Source organism: Acartia tonsa, chromosome 7 (assembly GCF_053477335.1).
Source record: "Acartia tonsa isolate MP-2025a chromosome 7, ASM5347733v1, whole genome shotgun sequence".
NCBI classification, from domain to species: Eukaryota; Metazoa; Arthropoda; class Copepoda; order Calanoida; family Acartiidae; genus Acartia; species Acartia tonsa.
The window spans coordinates 51,756,349-51,772,769 of NC_137266.1; the positions used below are offsets into that span (position 1 = coordinate 51,756,349).

The 16,421-nt window shown below is 30.5% G+C and overlaps 1 protein-coding gene across 1 annotated transcript in view; it reads left to right on the forward strand.

The window, feature by feature from the left end:
- The first annotated feature begins 665 nt into the window (after window positions 1-665).
- LOC145324615 (uncharacterized) overlaps window positions 666-16,421 on the forward strand; it is a 78,501-nt gene continuing 62,745 nt past the window's right edge. The window contains exon 1 of the mRNA XM_080167197.1: window positions 666-768. The gene's annotated coding sequence lies outside the window, so the exon portion shown is untranslated. The remainder of the gene's footprint in view (window positions 769-16,421) is intronic.

The following is a 16,421-nucleotide window of genomic DNA, read 5'->3' on the forward strand; positions in this document are numbered from 1 at the left end:
TTAAACATTTAGCAATAATCTAATATATTAATTATGCATATTCTTGTAGTATAACTATCTACTATACAGTTTACTATTGTTTATTATTGATAAAAATGTACAAGATGTATTTTTGACATATAAAAAAAATTAGATGTGAAATTGGCAAGAAATAGATGTATTATTGACAATTTTGGATGTTTAAATGCCTGTGTTAGATGTATATTTGTCAGGGTACCTTCGATATATGGCAAATTACTGTCGAATTTACATCCAGACAAACAATTTTGACAAAAATTCATCCACTGTATTTCTGCCAGTTGCAGGAACGGCAACGTCCCCTATAGTATAGATGTTTATACAGACAACTACCTGCCTTCCTTTTTAAAGACCTCTTTCGTCTTCTTCTAAATTATTTTCTGCTACTTGGCTGTGTTAATATAAGCGACACTATTTGTTGATTTTCAATGACCCAATAATGACAAGGCGGTTGCGATGGGGAGATACAGTTATTTAACCCTTTCTCCCTCTAGTGTTTTACTCTAATTTCGAAATGGAAAACATTTTTATGATAATTCTTCTTGGCTCCGTGTAAAAATGTAGATTTGTGATTTAAAAATACCCTAAAAGCATTATTTTAAATAAAAAGCTTATTTTTTGGTTTTTTATTTGTATTCTTTATTTTCAGATGATATAAATGGCGAGTGAAAAATTGTAGTTATAAATACAAAACCAATTTTAGTGTGAACCCGTTTTTCTATTCCTTTTTCAGCCTATTAGATATTCAAGGTAAGAATTAAAAATATTTAGTATCCGCGGAAAACGTGTATATATCCTGCAATTTAAAGTAGTAAGGTATTATTTGTCTGTAGCTAAATATCTCGGAAATGCCTTGTCCGAATGGATAATTATTTTCAGAATAGGTTTATGTATTTTTTTCCTGGTTTTATTAGTCCTCCCCTAGATGCTAGGAGCGCTGCAACTAGTAACATTACAAAACAATTGTATTCTACAAATTGTATAAAAATTGTAGTATTTAAACAAAATCTATTTAAACCAACAATAGATATTTCCGTGGATTTTAAAATGAAAAATTAACATATTAACAAAACTGGTTATAATTTTATGATTTTTATTTTAATATTCGTGGAAAATTTTCTGTAATTCGATCCAATACATGATTTTTCAGTATGGATGAGAACCGGTTCTAATAATAAATCGGTTTCGATGCAATACTGGAATTTTTTTTCTATCCATTTTTAAAAAGTAAATTTGTAAAAATATAGCCCGTATGAAAAAAGACTTAGTATACCTAATAAGAAATAAAATTCACAGGCTTATTTAAGGATTTTACCTTAATCATTTCATATGAGCATGTATTATCATTAAACCCACTATTTCTTATTTTAGTATCTAGAATTTTAATATATTTTTCAATTATCTAAAGCTTTTCTGAAACCAAAAAAATGTGTAACAAAAATGTACATAATCCTTAAGGCTAAAGTGGCTTTAAAATGACCAATTATGTGTAGTAAAATAATGTACAATACAGGGATTCTTTATTCAAGCCGTTATATTATTGGAATACTTATTCCTATTACAACAAGGTACAATGTTTTAAGCGAATCATCTCTATAATCAAGCCCTAAAAATGTACCCTTTATTTGTGCAGATTTGCATCAAATTTACTTACAATTTTGATTAGACTTTTAAAACATATATTCTGCTCATTCCGTTCTGACATACACTGAACAAAAGTTTATAACCTATTGTTGGTCATTGGATTAAATTGTATATGAATTTAAATAATCTTACTTGACTCTCTTGACCCCTTCTTTCTTCACTATACTATTAGATGGTAGGGTTCTAGTTTCAAAAGATTTGCTAGATACCAGTAATGTTAAAGTTATTGTCTAGTATATTAACTGTACTGTTATATTAGCTTATTTAAAGTTTATAGGAGCCAATTAAATACTAAGTTCAATGTAAGTATATTAAACGTTTCTTATTTGTTGACTTAACAACCCTGGGGACTTTTATTGAATTTTGATTGGTTGGTTCATTTAATTTATCCAAACGATTCAAACACTAATTGTAATCTACAGAAGGGGTAATTTTGTTTATCATCATTGGGTATGTACATCAATTTATCGGCCATTGTCTTATCCCTTGAGATTCCTGCCTTTAGATAAAAATATGCATTTATGTAGGTTTTTAAAAGACGTCCTTTGCTATATTGTTTATTTTACTCGTTTTAAAAATATTTAAAAGTCTGCTCTGTATAAAAAGAAAAACTATTTGCCTTTCCCTAAAAGTGTCTTCCTCTCTTATTTTTAATGAATTGAAAATAAGGGGGAGGGGAGTAGTTTTTCATTTGTTTGTTGATTTCTTTAGGTAAGATTAGGTTAGGTTATATAAGATACTAGGTAGGCCCGTATGTTTAGGGCCCGACCAGGGTGATGCATAGAAAAAACCTCCACCTTATTTTGAATTTGAGGGGAGGGAGAGGGGTTGAGTGCTCGATAATCAATTTGAAGATAAGCATCAATTTTAATATTTTTTTCTTTAATTACTGAAGTAACTATTGATGCGTTTGATCATCATTAAAAATTACAAAATCTAAAATTAAGTAAGATTTAGATTTCCTAATTACAAAGTTACTATATCATTATTTATAATTAAGAAAACATTACAGATATTAATGATACAATAAGATTCTTCTTTCTTAAACTTTAAAGATTTATTGCTTATTATTAGAAATTTTTAAAATGTTAAAGAATAAAATTAATGAAAAAAGCAAAAATATTTAATACATCAGATGAATAGGATAATTATAACTTATAAAATATTATTGTCAAAAAGTAAAAAAAAATAGCAGGGTGTACGGACGTCCTTGTAACTATTAGAGTTGCTACGCTTCATTATTCTACATAACTGCCACAAGAATCTCCATACCAAGTTTGAAATCGATAGGACAATTTTAACATGAAAAATTAAGATAAGAGATATCCGCAGAAGGATGCACTGACCCTAATTATAGAAAACCTTCGCTTTTAATAAAAATTGTTATAATTGTTGTTAATTAAGTAAGAGATTGGGTCGGTTTACATCCCCAATGGTAAATTTTTTTGCACGCCGCATTGTAATAAAATTTTTTTTAACCCTTCCAAGTTTAAAGATTCTCTGTGCTGATTTTGATACAATTTAAATGCAATCTCAACGCATCTGATTTCATCTTTACAACTTTACAATCAGGGATCTATAGGGATTAGACAATTACCGATAAATTATTATACATCCCCAATGATGATATGCAAAATTGTCCCTTCTATAGATTACAATTAATGATTGAAACTTTTGACACTCAACTTAATGAACTAACCAACAAAAATTTGGTGAAAGTGCCCAAAGTTGTTAAGCCAACGAACGAGAAAACATTATTATAAAACTTTGGGGGCTAGTGCAATAAACAGATCAATGTCCCGTCCCTCCCTGCTCTACAATAAACATTCAAACAACTAGATCAGTTTAGGTAGCGCAGCTACTATATAATTTGGATATGTCAGTTCGTCATTTCGTAAAAAATCAACATTAAACAAGGTACCCCAAACAAAAAGCAAATAATCTACGCAATTCCCCATAACACGAGTTTTATTATCATAACTCACATCATAAAAGTTAAGTTTGATAATTTATCCGCCTTTAGGGGCACTTAAGGGGGAGAGGTTGCATTTGACAACCGAACCTTTTTATATTTTTAAAGAAGAAGTAAATATTTTTTTTTGGTGGTGGGAGGTAATTTTTAGAGTGTGGTGGCACCCTCCCACAAAATAGTTAAAAACCTTCCCAGGACCTATAAGAAGCTACTTTGTAAAGGAATAGTGATTGCTTCAGCGATTAGCTAGATCTTTTGGTACACACAGTCACACAGAGATCCTGTTACTTTATTATAAGGATTAAAACCTTTATCTATAAAATGTTTAATACCTCTATTAGATTGAATGATTTATATTTGAGTATGTAAATTGTAAATTAACCCAATTTCCTATCAAATGTTTCCTGCCTTAAGTTTATAAATGTTTATATTATGGTGCGTAGCTTCTCTATAATTCTTTTTATTTATCCTTGTTGAGAACTACACTAGTACCCAAAGTTTTACAACAACGTTGTCTTATTAGTTGATTAAAAAGTTTGGGTCCTTTTATGGGATTGTTACTGGCAGCCTCCAATCTTTATAATTAATCATTCTAATCTAAGAGGGGTAGTTTTGTTTAGTATCATTGAGGATGCATACCAATTATATTTCATTGTCCTATCCTTTACAAGATAGTACCTAACAAATTATGCATTTTTTGTTTTTACTATTGGCTACGCTAAAAAACAGCCTAAAACCATCCTAAACTTAAATTTGTTAATGAAATAGCCTTAAACAATCACAGGACCTTCATTAGTTTACCATTGCGAGATCTTAAGGGACAAATAAAAATAACTGTTTAAATTATTCAATAGAATATGCCTATATTAGATTTCCTTATGTGAAAAAATGTCAAGGAGTTAATTTTTTATCTCTTAGATGCACGTATAAGATGTTTAGATCCAAGATCCAAGCAATAAGTTTTTATTGTTTCATCTAATGTGGGGAGTGCCTTACCCTTAAAAGTGCTCACTTAAACGCGTAAGAATTTAAATGTAGCATATTCTAATATTGTTTAATCATACTCGAAATTCGTTAGTATGTGCGTTCATATTATGACGGTTCGACTGCTTGACATTGTATAAAAGTATAGTGTCTGTGACCCTAGCATCTATGGGCTCTTAAGTCAATGGGGTTAGAAATGGCGTGGATGGCGGATATCGTTATTTTAGCCTGCTGCGAGCAGTTTTTAATATCAAGCTGCATTTTCACCGTTTTATATGTATACAACATTGTAGCTAATACCATAGATCTAAAGGGATAAGACAATGGCAGATAAATTGATGTAAAACTCCAATGATGATACACAAAATTACCCCTTCTGTAGATTACAATTAGTGGTTGAAACTTTTGGACACTCAATTTTATAAATCAATTAATACAAATTCAATAAGCCAACGAATAAGAAAAAAGCTATTATAAAACTTTGGTGACTAGTGTAATAAACAGCCCGATGTCCCCTCCCTCCCTGGTAGCTAGTACACATGTATTTTTGTATTCTGTATGTATAGTAGATGAGTTTTAACTATATATGCACAGATAATAGACTTAAAAGCTTTTTAGATATATATAGAAGTAATTTTTTTTTGTTTGTAGCAAAGGATAATGCTAACCGTGAACCTATATGGTTTCCTTCACAGCACAGCTTCTGAGATAGTTTTGGGCTATTTTATTTTTATGAATAAGTCTGGGTATGGTTTTAGGCTACTTTTCTGCACTTCTTTATCCCTTCGAATATAGAGCCCATAGATTCTAGTGACGAAGCCGCTAGTATACTTAAAAGCATAATGGATTTGTCTATTTTTATGCTACAGTCGTCAATCGGTATTTTATATCAAATATTATTGTCGTTTAGTGTGTATTTTAACATTCGCGCATTTATTGAGTTTTTTTAACAGCACAAAATGTCCTCTTTGGTTTTTTAAAACTTCTCTTTTGTCTATTGCTATTGTGTCTTTTTGCGAATATATACCACTTAAATATCTTTAAATCGGTAAAATAAAAGTTGTCGAAAATATAGGTATTAAGTAACTTGGATCTAAATTAAACCTAATTTGCCTATAACATTCAAGCAATTCACAAAAAAATTCAATAAACAATAAGTAATGTATATTACATATCTACGAATTAAAATTAGCCCAATAACCTTTCAATTTGCATTGCTTAAATCCTGCTTTGGACCAGAATTAGGCTTTTCAGAAAACTTTATTTCGTCCAGTTTATGATTTATATTTTGGTAACATTTTTCTTTTACTAAGAACACACAAGGAAATTATATGTAGAGTGGCTACACGTTTACTCAGGGATCTAAAGGATTAAGACAATTGCCGATGAATACAGAAAATTACCTCTTCTGTAGATTACAATTATTAGTTGAAACAATTGAACAAACCATTAAAAATTCAGTAAAAGTCCCCAAAGTTGTTAATCACACTTTAAAACTTTGGGGACTAGTGTAATAAATAGCCCAATGTCCCCTCCCTCCCTGACTTATACTAGTACCATAAGGTGCATAATTTATATATATTTCTGGAGAGAAAAAACTAGAACAATGCCAGAAATAGTTGAAAATAATTGTAAATTGTGGTTATTTATTATTTTATTAGTCTATTGTGTAGCCTTTTAAAGCACCAGTGTATGCATTGACCAACAAAATAGATGGATAAACAAACAGATAGATAGATAGACAAACAGATAGATAGATAGGCATCAGGGATCTAAAGGGACAAGACAATGGGCTATTAATTAATTTTACATAAAATTGCCCCTGTTGTAGACTACAATTATTGGTTGAAACGTTTGGACACTCAACTTAATAAACCAACCAATCAGAATTCAATAAAAGTGCCCAAAGTTGTTTATCCAACGAATAAGAAACAATATTATAGAACCTTGGGGACTAGTATAATAAACAACCCAATGTCTCTTCCCTCTGTGGATAAAACTTTGGGGACTAGTACACTTAATGTCTCTTCCCTCTGTGGATAAAACATAAATACACATAGATATATATAGGGTCTCTAAGTAAACAAACATTGTAACTTTATATTTTTATGCAAACGAAAGTAAATAGATTTCTTTATGTGAAACTTCGAAGGACTAATGGAGCATTCTTGTCTATAATATTTAGATTTTATAAATGACTGATTATATTCTGCAGGGCACTAGCCTTTTAGGGCTCTCCCAACACTTACCTAACTATATAAAAAAGGCATCAATTTGATTCTGTCTTAGATTAGAATTTAAAAATCCAATATGGCAAAGAGTTCTTTTAACAAATAAAAGACAATTTAAAGCAATTATAATTGTTTACCTTACCTACCCAAACTTAATTTTTCTTTAGAACACTGTTTTATTCATCTTTCTTTATTTACATTGTCTTACTCTTGTTCTTTTAATGTTTTTCATGTTTATTTTCTTTTTGAATCATGATAAGAAAACGAAGTAGCGGGTTTAGTCTTATTTTCACAGTAGCTTTTCTCCTATTTGTAGTCCCTGCGGGGGTCCTTAATCCTGCGGGTACTCATTAACATTTACCTAACCTAACCTAACCTATCAAAAGCTACTGTGAAAATACGACAGAACCCGCTACTTCGTTTTCTTTTCAAGATATATTAAAGAAATCATATTTATGATAGTTTGTCAAGGCTCCAAATGCCAATCCTTTATTTAAGACATTTGCTTATGTTAAACATTTTGGTTTATTGCAGTTACATAGAATAGAAAATTAATTTTTTTGGCAGCAAAGCTACACTATATTTAGGCTTTTCCCTTGGTTGGGAGAGGACATTGGGCTGTTTATTACACTGGTCAACAAAGTTTTATGATAACATTTTCTTATTCGTTGGCTTAACCACTTTGGGATTTTTGATTTGTGGTTCATTATGAAGAGTGTCCAAATGTTTCAACTATTAATTGTAATATAGAGAAGGGGTAATTTTGAGGATATACAACCATTTATCGGCAATTGTCTTATTCCCTTTAAATCCCCTCTATTATTTATTCTTTTTCACATAGTATATCAAGATAAATATTATATTTGTGGCTTCGCTACAGTTTGTCCTGTTTGATATAATTGTCCTTGTTTTTTCATTTACATAAGAAAAGTTTAAATTAGGATTGTTGTTTGAAAAGTGAAGGACATACGTTGTCAAATTATGTGAAATTTTTATTTAAGTTTTTTGCATTAAAATTTATTGGTGGGAAATGGGAAAATTTAGATTTTAAGGCCATAACACTTTATTTTTAAAAAGCGAAGCTTTTCTATAATTATGGTCGTTCCGTCCATACGTCCGTAACGGATAGCTTTTTTCGTTAATTTAGGCATGTTAGAATTGTCCTACCGATTTCAAACTTTGCATGGTTGATTCCTTTAGTAATTAGGTACGATTTAGAAAGCGTAGCAACTCTATAATCATTACCAAAATGTCCGTTCGTCCATTTTAAACATTTTGATTTTTTTCCTTTTTTAACAACAAATTTACTTACAATTTTGCTTCGACTCTTATATATTTATATTCTGATTATTCAGTTGTGACATTATACAAGTGTTAATGTCAGTTTTTCCTACCGTTTCAGGGCTTCGCTTATATGGATGTTGTCATCCTTGTTTTTACTAGCGGCTCGCAGCTAACCTTTAAGGAGTTTTTCTGTAATGAGGAATGGGTGAAAATAAACCATTAACCTCCATAAGCGTCCAAAAAACTATTTTAACCTTTAAAAAACTATCCCATTATATAAAGTAGTAAGGTTTTTCTGTTTTTCTCCATTTTTGTAAGCTTCACATAAGTTCAGTTTAGGTTTTATGGTAATTTAAACTCACCTATCATCGGCATCTCAGGGGTAAAAAAATGTTTTCATTTTAATATCCGCGGAAAGCTGTCTATAATACGATGTGATAAATAACTATTCTTTGTCTTTATAACATTTTCTTATTCGTTGGCTTAACTACTTTGGGGACCTTTATTAAATTTTGATTGGTTGGTTCATTAAGTTGGAGTGTAAATGTACAATCACTAAATGTACAGAAGGGGTTATTTTGTGTATTATCATCATTGGGGATGTCTTATCCATTTAAATCCCTGCATTAAAATAATGTTTATTTATTTGTTTTTATGCGGGTTTTAAAAAAACTTCACAAATATGTATCCCTTTATCCTCATAGCCGTCTATACATAGTATTGAAACTAAAGTCAGCCATCAATCAAAAACAGTCCATATTTAGACTAGAGGGGGCTACTTTGTCCCTCCCCCATATTACTCCATATTTTTGTTAGGGGGGAGGGGGCTACTGATCTGACCCCTCATTCTCTCTATTTGGATTTTTGAACTGAAAATTTACTAAAATGTTAAAAAAATACATTAGTAAAATTGAAAAATAGAAAAAAATAATTCAGTTTTGAAAGTAAAAATTTATTTCATTAAGTTGCTATAAAGACATAAAATTTCAATTTTTCATATCCACTAAATTAAAAGTGGTCATGGATGACATATTATCGACATCTTAACCACATTCTAAAGCTAATATTCTATTTTCAGGTATGTCGACTGTATAACATGACTAACATTTTATCGACAGTTCGTATGCTAATGGCAGTATGACTAAAATCAAATGTTGAAATATTAAAAACACAAAAGTTTTATAAATCTCTAAATGATCTTTGAGAGTCAGGGAGGGAGGGGACAATGGACTTTTTTTTTACACTAATCTCCAAAGTTTTATAATAATGTTTTCTTATTCGCTGGCTCAACAAGTTTGGGGAGTATTTTAAATTTTGATTGGCGTCCAAACGTTTCAACCACTAATTGTAATCCTCATAGGGGGTGATTTTGTGTATCATCATAGGCCATTGTCTTATCCTCTTAGATCCCTTTTTGAGAGTACAAAATAATAAACTGTATGTATACTAATCCCCCGCATGTAAATCTATCATTGTATGTTGTGTAAAGATAATTTTAGGTATTGTAAGCTGGGGGTGGGAGTAGGGCCCACCCACCACCTAAGCTTTTTAAAGCTTTTCTTTGAGGATGGGAATATGTATTAAGATTAACATTTCAAATCAACATGCCTTTTAAAATTATATTATAAACCCTTATAAAAAAAGTAAATCAAAGGATATCGCTAACCATTGTACCGTTATGGTTCTCCTTTACAGTGAAGCTTCTTGGGAAGGTTCAAAACTATTTAAGTACCCCTAGAAAAAATTATCCCAACAATTTAGAACACTTTTCTTTGTCCATTACTTTTAAAATATCTGTAAACTTTTTTTTTTTACATAAAAAGCTTATTTTAATTCAAAAAGGATTTGTGTAAAAACTTACAAACATAAAAATTTTAAATCCTTTATAAATTTTGTTTTACTAGCGGCTATAAGTATAACCTGAGGGGTGTTTGAATTGCTGGGGGTTGAATTCGACGCCCATTTTTATTTCACTTTTAAAAGACAGTTAGCGAGATCCTTCGGTACAGACAAACACACAAAGATCCTGTTACTTTTATATAAGGATAAGGATAAATAAATTACGATGTTTTGTTACTACTTCGTTAAAGTCTTTTTTCTGAAGTTAACAAATTTTTATATTTTTTATGCTCTTTATGTATTACGATATTAATAGCTATTTGGATCATTTAAAATTCATAATATAACAAGAATAACTATGTGCACAATCATGTGTAGGGCAGCAATAGAAAAAATTCATAACTTTTTTTTGCTAGGTACAGAACCTATTACGCTTTTTATGCTCCTAGCTGATTTTGTGATTTCTCACTATTGTGTGGCAATTGATTATTATTCTTCCAGTATGGCTTCGAAACCGATTAATATCCGCGGACCGCTGGATTAGAACCAGTTTTCAGCCCTACTGAGAAATCATGTATAGCATCGTTTGACAGACAATTTTCCAAGAATATAAAGTGAAAGATCTTAAAATTAATAACAGTTAATGTTATGAATGTTTATATCCAAAAATTAGTTATCATTGCATTTTCGTAAAATTTTCTAATTTTAAAAATTTTTTGTTTATAATTTTCAAAATTCATCAACAAACAAGTAAGTTATACTTGTTTGGCCACGAGAAAACGTATGAACATAATATACATAAAGCGTAGCTACGCTACTACCAATTCCTACACAGCATATCAAATAACAATGATTCAAAATAATAATAATCATCTATAATGTATAAGTCTGTTTTTGATCGTTATATTTATTGTTATTTAGTTATTGAATTCAAAACTACAATAAAAATAAGTTTTAGTCTTTATGTTGTAATTTCATTAAATATTTCCTATATTTTTAAAATCAAATGATATAATAAAAGGAATAGAAATAAGGAAAAAAGCTCAATTTAATACAAAACTATTTTAATATATTTTGTTGGCGTATTTATTGTAGCATTTATCCCTTAAAAATACCAACAACATATCTGTGGTTACATTTCTACACCCTAAGCAACATCACCGCCCCCCCCCCCAAACAACAACCCTAAGCAACACTGCCCCCCCGCCCCAGTAAACCTAAGCAGTAGGGCAGATACGTCTTTAAAAATCCCCTCAAGTCTATTTGACCAATTTATTAGTAGTAAGGTGTGGGTTTTACTACGCAAGATTTGAAAAAAAAATTTAAATCAATTAGAAAATGACATACTATGTCTTTCTAGTATGGCTTTAGTACCGATTAGTTTCCGCTGGGTTAGAACAGGTTCTCAGCCATACTGAAAAATCATGTTTAGCATCGTATTACGGAAATTTTTCAACAAGTATTAACTTATCCAACAACAACTGATTTAATCTTATGATTTTTTTATTTTAGTCTCCGCGGAAAGCTGTCTATAATACGATACAATAAATAGCTATTACCGTTGCTGTATTTCAAGAAGCTCAGCTAGTCGATTACTTTTGTCCAATTGTGAACTACATGACCCTGTTTTAAATTGTCATACAAAGTATTGTTATAAATTCTTTTTTGAAAAAATGGTTTTATTTTTAGCCTTATTTTATTTGTTGTTATTTTATGCCCACTTTATCTTCAAAGAAAGAGAAAGAATGAAATTGAAAGGTATAGAGAGAAACAGAGAGATAGAGAGAGAGAGAGAGAGATAGAGAGATAGAGAGAGAGAGAGAGAGAAAGAGAGAGAAAGATGCTCAAAGCAATAAGTTTGTAACTGACCCTGAAAACCCTACACAACACACACATACACACACACACACGCACACACATACACACACACACACACACACACACACACACACACACATACACAACATCAAAACTACTGACCACCACTTCCCTCCAAATTTCCCCTCCCCCCCCCCCCCAACAACATTAAAACTGACCAATCATTCCCTTTTCGCTTTATTTTCTCTCCGACAACAACCCTTACCCCTCTTCCACTTTCTCAAGGTCAACAACTCGATACTTCCCCACTGCACTCCCCCTTCCCGACAACAACATATCCATATCCTAATCTACGGTTGTCGTTTAATACAAAAATATTTATACATTTATTTGAAATATTATAACATTCAGCTGTTTATAACACTAGACCCCAAAGTTTTATGATGATGTTTTCTTATTCGTCAGGTTATCAACCTTGGGGTCTTTTATTGATTTTTATTGGTTGGTTCAGTGAGTTGAATGTCCAAAGGTTTCAACCACTAATAAGGGGTAATTTTGTTTATCATCTTTGGAAACGTACATCAATTTTTCGGCCATTATCTCATCCCTTTAGATTCCTTATATTTTATTTTAAAAAGGACATAAACAAAAAATAAATAGTTTATCCTTAAAAATTTGCTGTTATAAAAATTTTGTTGTACCGTCTAAAATGTTCTAGTCTACCACCTGAGGGAAAATTACCCCCACTCCCTTATTTTTCCCCCTATTTTCCTCTCCCTACCCACACATACCCGGCTTACTTATATGTCAAGAATTTTGACGAATATGTGTGTGTGTGTGTGTGTGTGTGTGTATGTCTGTGTGTGTGTGTGTGTGAGTGTGTGTGTGGAAAAGAAGTATAGTAAATACTATCTACTACTATAAAGCTACTATTTGATTAAGACTATTGATGTCATAAAAATAATTCTTTTTGAATGTTTTATATATTGTTATAAAAAAAACATATTTCATTTGAATAAAAAACTATTTTACATATAGCTTTTCCATCAAATAAAAGTAGAATATTATATTAACCTATTTATAAAAAAGAAAAGATTTGTCTGAAGCTCAAGAGTTCAACAATTACTAAACTGATTGAGTTCTTCTTTATGGGGAAGATAATTTAGGTCCCATTATGGTTTTAGGCTATCTTACTTTTAGATTTCAGATTTGCAATTGTTTTAGGCTATTTTCTTTATTCCCTATAAAATTATTCCCCTAGAGGAAAATACAACCAAATTATTATAAAACAAACAAGAAAAAATAGAAAGGATCTTCCCTTAGACGTACAGACAGACAAGCAAACCAAAGAGAAGCTTCGCTCTAATCTAAGAACAATTATATTGTATAGCAATTTGAAGTGGCAACTCTTAATTATACACCAGCATAACATTACATCTGGGAGGGGGGGACATTGGGCTGTTTATTACACTTGTCCCCAATGTTTTATAATAACGTTTTCTTATTTGTTGGCTTAACGACCATTGGGACTTTTATTGAATTTTGTTTGATTGGTTTATTAAGTTTAGTGTCTAGTAACTAGTTTTAATCTACAGAAGTTATAATTTTGTTTATCATCATTGGGGATGTATATCAATTTATCGGCCATTGTCTCATCCCTTTAGATTCCTGGATATCATTATTGTTGTAAGGATATCTTGGAATTTTAAAATGGTTAGGCACATTATCTCTGGTGTTTATACGCTGATGTTAATTGCTGAAAGTATACATGAGTTAAGACAATGGCCGATAAATTGATATACATCTCCAGTGATGATACACCAAATTACCCCTTCAGTTTATTGAAATTAGTGTTTGAAACGTTTGGACATTTAACTTAATGAACCAACCAGTCAAGTTCAATAAAAGTACATAATTATTAAGCAATTAAATAAAAGAGAACGTTATCATTTTTTGAACTAATGTAATAAACATCCAAATGTCCCCTTCCCCCTGTAAGTATGCCTATATCATTATTAGTTTTGGTATTTCTTAAGTATTTTTTACTGTCTGACTTTAGAGGGATCATTTTACTTAGGAAAACCTAACCACATTTTTTTATCCGCTTAAATAAAATAAGTTCTGAGCCATAATGTATAGTATTGTATTAAAGACAGTTTTCCGGAGATAGAAAAATTAAACTTTATAGGAATAATTTATGTTTTATGATCCCAGGGGCCGAACATCTAGTCCAACACAAAGAGATTAATTCATTTTTTTGTTGTAAAATTCTGACTTCATTTTTTTTGGTAACAATTAGGAAACAGTTGAAATAGTTTTCATCTAAATAGTAAGTAGTTATATGTGTACTATCAATATACAATTTACTACAGGGTACTATTTATATATATTAAACTAGAGACTTTGCCCTTAGCATTTAGCGGCTCTGTATTCAAATTGTTAGCAAATGGCAGCTAGTCAAAAAACCATCCCAAGACTTAAATCTAAAAATTAAATAGCCTAAAACCATACCAAACACTATTATAATAGGAGAACTCAATTAGTTCAGTAGATCAATTAGACACCCTGTATGTAGAAACATTTTAATTAAATATATTTGGACACCCTGTAAATCTGGAGTAAATTAAGGGAATGAGGGTTTGACAGGGGGGAGCTATAATAATTTGAGGCCATAATTTGTATAAAATTTGCCACTTATCAATACACCAAACTAGTGTCCATACCATTATGCTATAACTTATTTATGAAGTATTGGAATTTCAAATTGACAATAGTAAGTTTCAAACTAATTTAGAAATTGGAAATTCTGGATCATGGAAAGAAAAAGAAGTAGATTGTTTCGTCGTATTTTCACAGTAGCTTATGATAGGTTATTTTAGGTTAGGTAAATGTTAATGATTGCTCCTCAGAGTTAGGAAATTGGCCCTATAGGGTTAAAGCTACCTGCAGGGGCTATCAATAGTAAAAAAGCTCCTGTGAAAATACGACGAAGCCTGCTACTTCGTTTTCTTTCCACGATCCGAAATTTTTATTATTCAATATAACAATGTAAATCCTAAGAATTAAACATTTTACATAGTATTTTATATCCATTTTAGTACTGCATTTAGTTTCCTTTTTTTTATTTTATTCTATGATTTTTAGGATTCTAAACATTATTTTTGCTGTTTGTACAAAAACACCAATACTGAATTTATTTTAAAATTGCATTAATTATGACGCGGCAGATTTGATTCTGATTCCCCTCCCTCAGGACAAATTTTACATAATTTTACTTGAAATTGTCTCACGTTATAATTTGAGGGATGACCTTAAGTGCTGATTAAAGGTCAGTAGCAGGATTAAAGACGAACAGGGCATTGTATTATTAAATATAATTTCAATAGTAGTTCGGCAAGATTGTAATAATTTATATCAAACAAATATTATAGAGGATCTGTGCTATATTAATGTTCTAAGGGATATGGAAGGGTAGAAAAAAGCCTAAAACCATACCCAGACATATTTATGAAAATAAAATGGCCTTAAACTTTCTTAGGACCTAGAAAAAGCTTCACTGTAAAGGAGTTCCATAACGATTTAGCATTTAGCGAGATTCCTCGGTTCAGACAAAAATGCTTGCTACCTTATATCCATTATTATTACAGGATAGTAAACTTTGAATTGTGCTAAAGTGTTATTGCAGCAAATAAAATAGCCACTGAACCCTTTTATAGTATCATAAGACTTTTCCCATTATAATATCTGTGTTTTTTGGTTTTATTGAACAAATTGTGAGATTATTGATCATATCTATATTAAATACATGCAGTCTTAAAATAATAAGATTTTCTCTTAACACAATCGATTATAAATAAAACCTATCTATGTTCGAGGATTAATATTAAATAAATTATGTTTATTACATTAGTTTTTATCTACTCTACCCATTAAGAATTTATTGACTTTAAGGTTTGGTACCTTTCATATACAATCTTATTATACAATAAATTTATTATGAAGAGTTTCGACTACTAGAACAAAATATTTAAGGGTGAATTTATGTACATTCCCCATTATAATAATCAAAATTAAACCTTCGGTAAATGAAACTATAGGAAAAAAGTTTTAGACACAACCCAATTAAGATTTAATAAAGTAGAAATGTATATATATAACTTTGGGGACCAAAATAATTTACAGTTCCTAACAAAATCCACAAGATGAAATCTATAGTTGAAATGGCTGAAACACTTTGGAAACGATAATTGCACCTTATGTCGCACCAGAAGTGTTTAATTTTGGAAACAGTGTGTTCAACAACATCAATAATATCCAATAGTTGCTGAAAATGTGTGTAATTTTAAAATCAATTTAAAAAATATATATCCTTCTTATCTTTCCTATAATTTTTTTCTTCTCGTTTTTCAGCAACAAAGGTGATATAAGATTTTCTAAGCTGCTATTAAAGATTGATATATAATATTTCCCAAAGTGTTAAAATAACAAAGTTTTCTTATTCGATGACTTTGGGGGACTTTTATTGATGTTTCATTGATTGGTTCATTAAGTTGAATGTCCAAATACTAATTGTAATCTACAGAGGGAATAATTTTATTTATCATCATTGGGAAATGGTATGTACATCAATT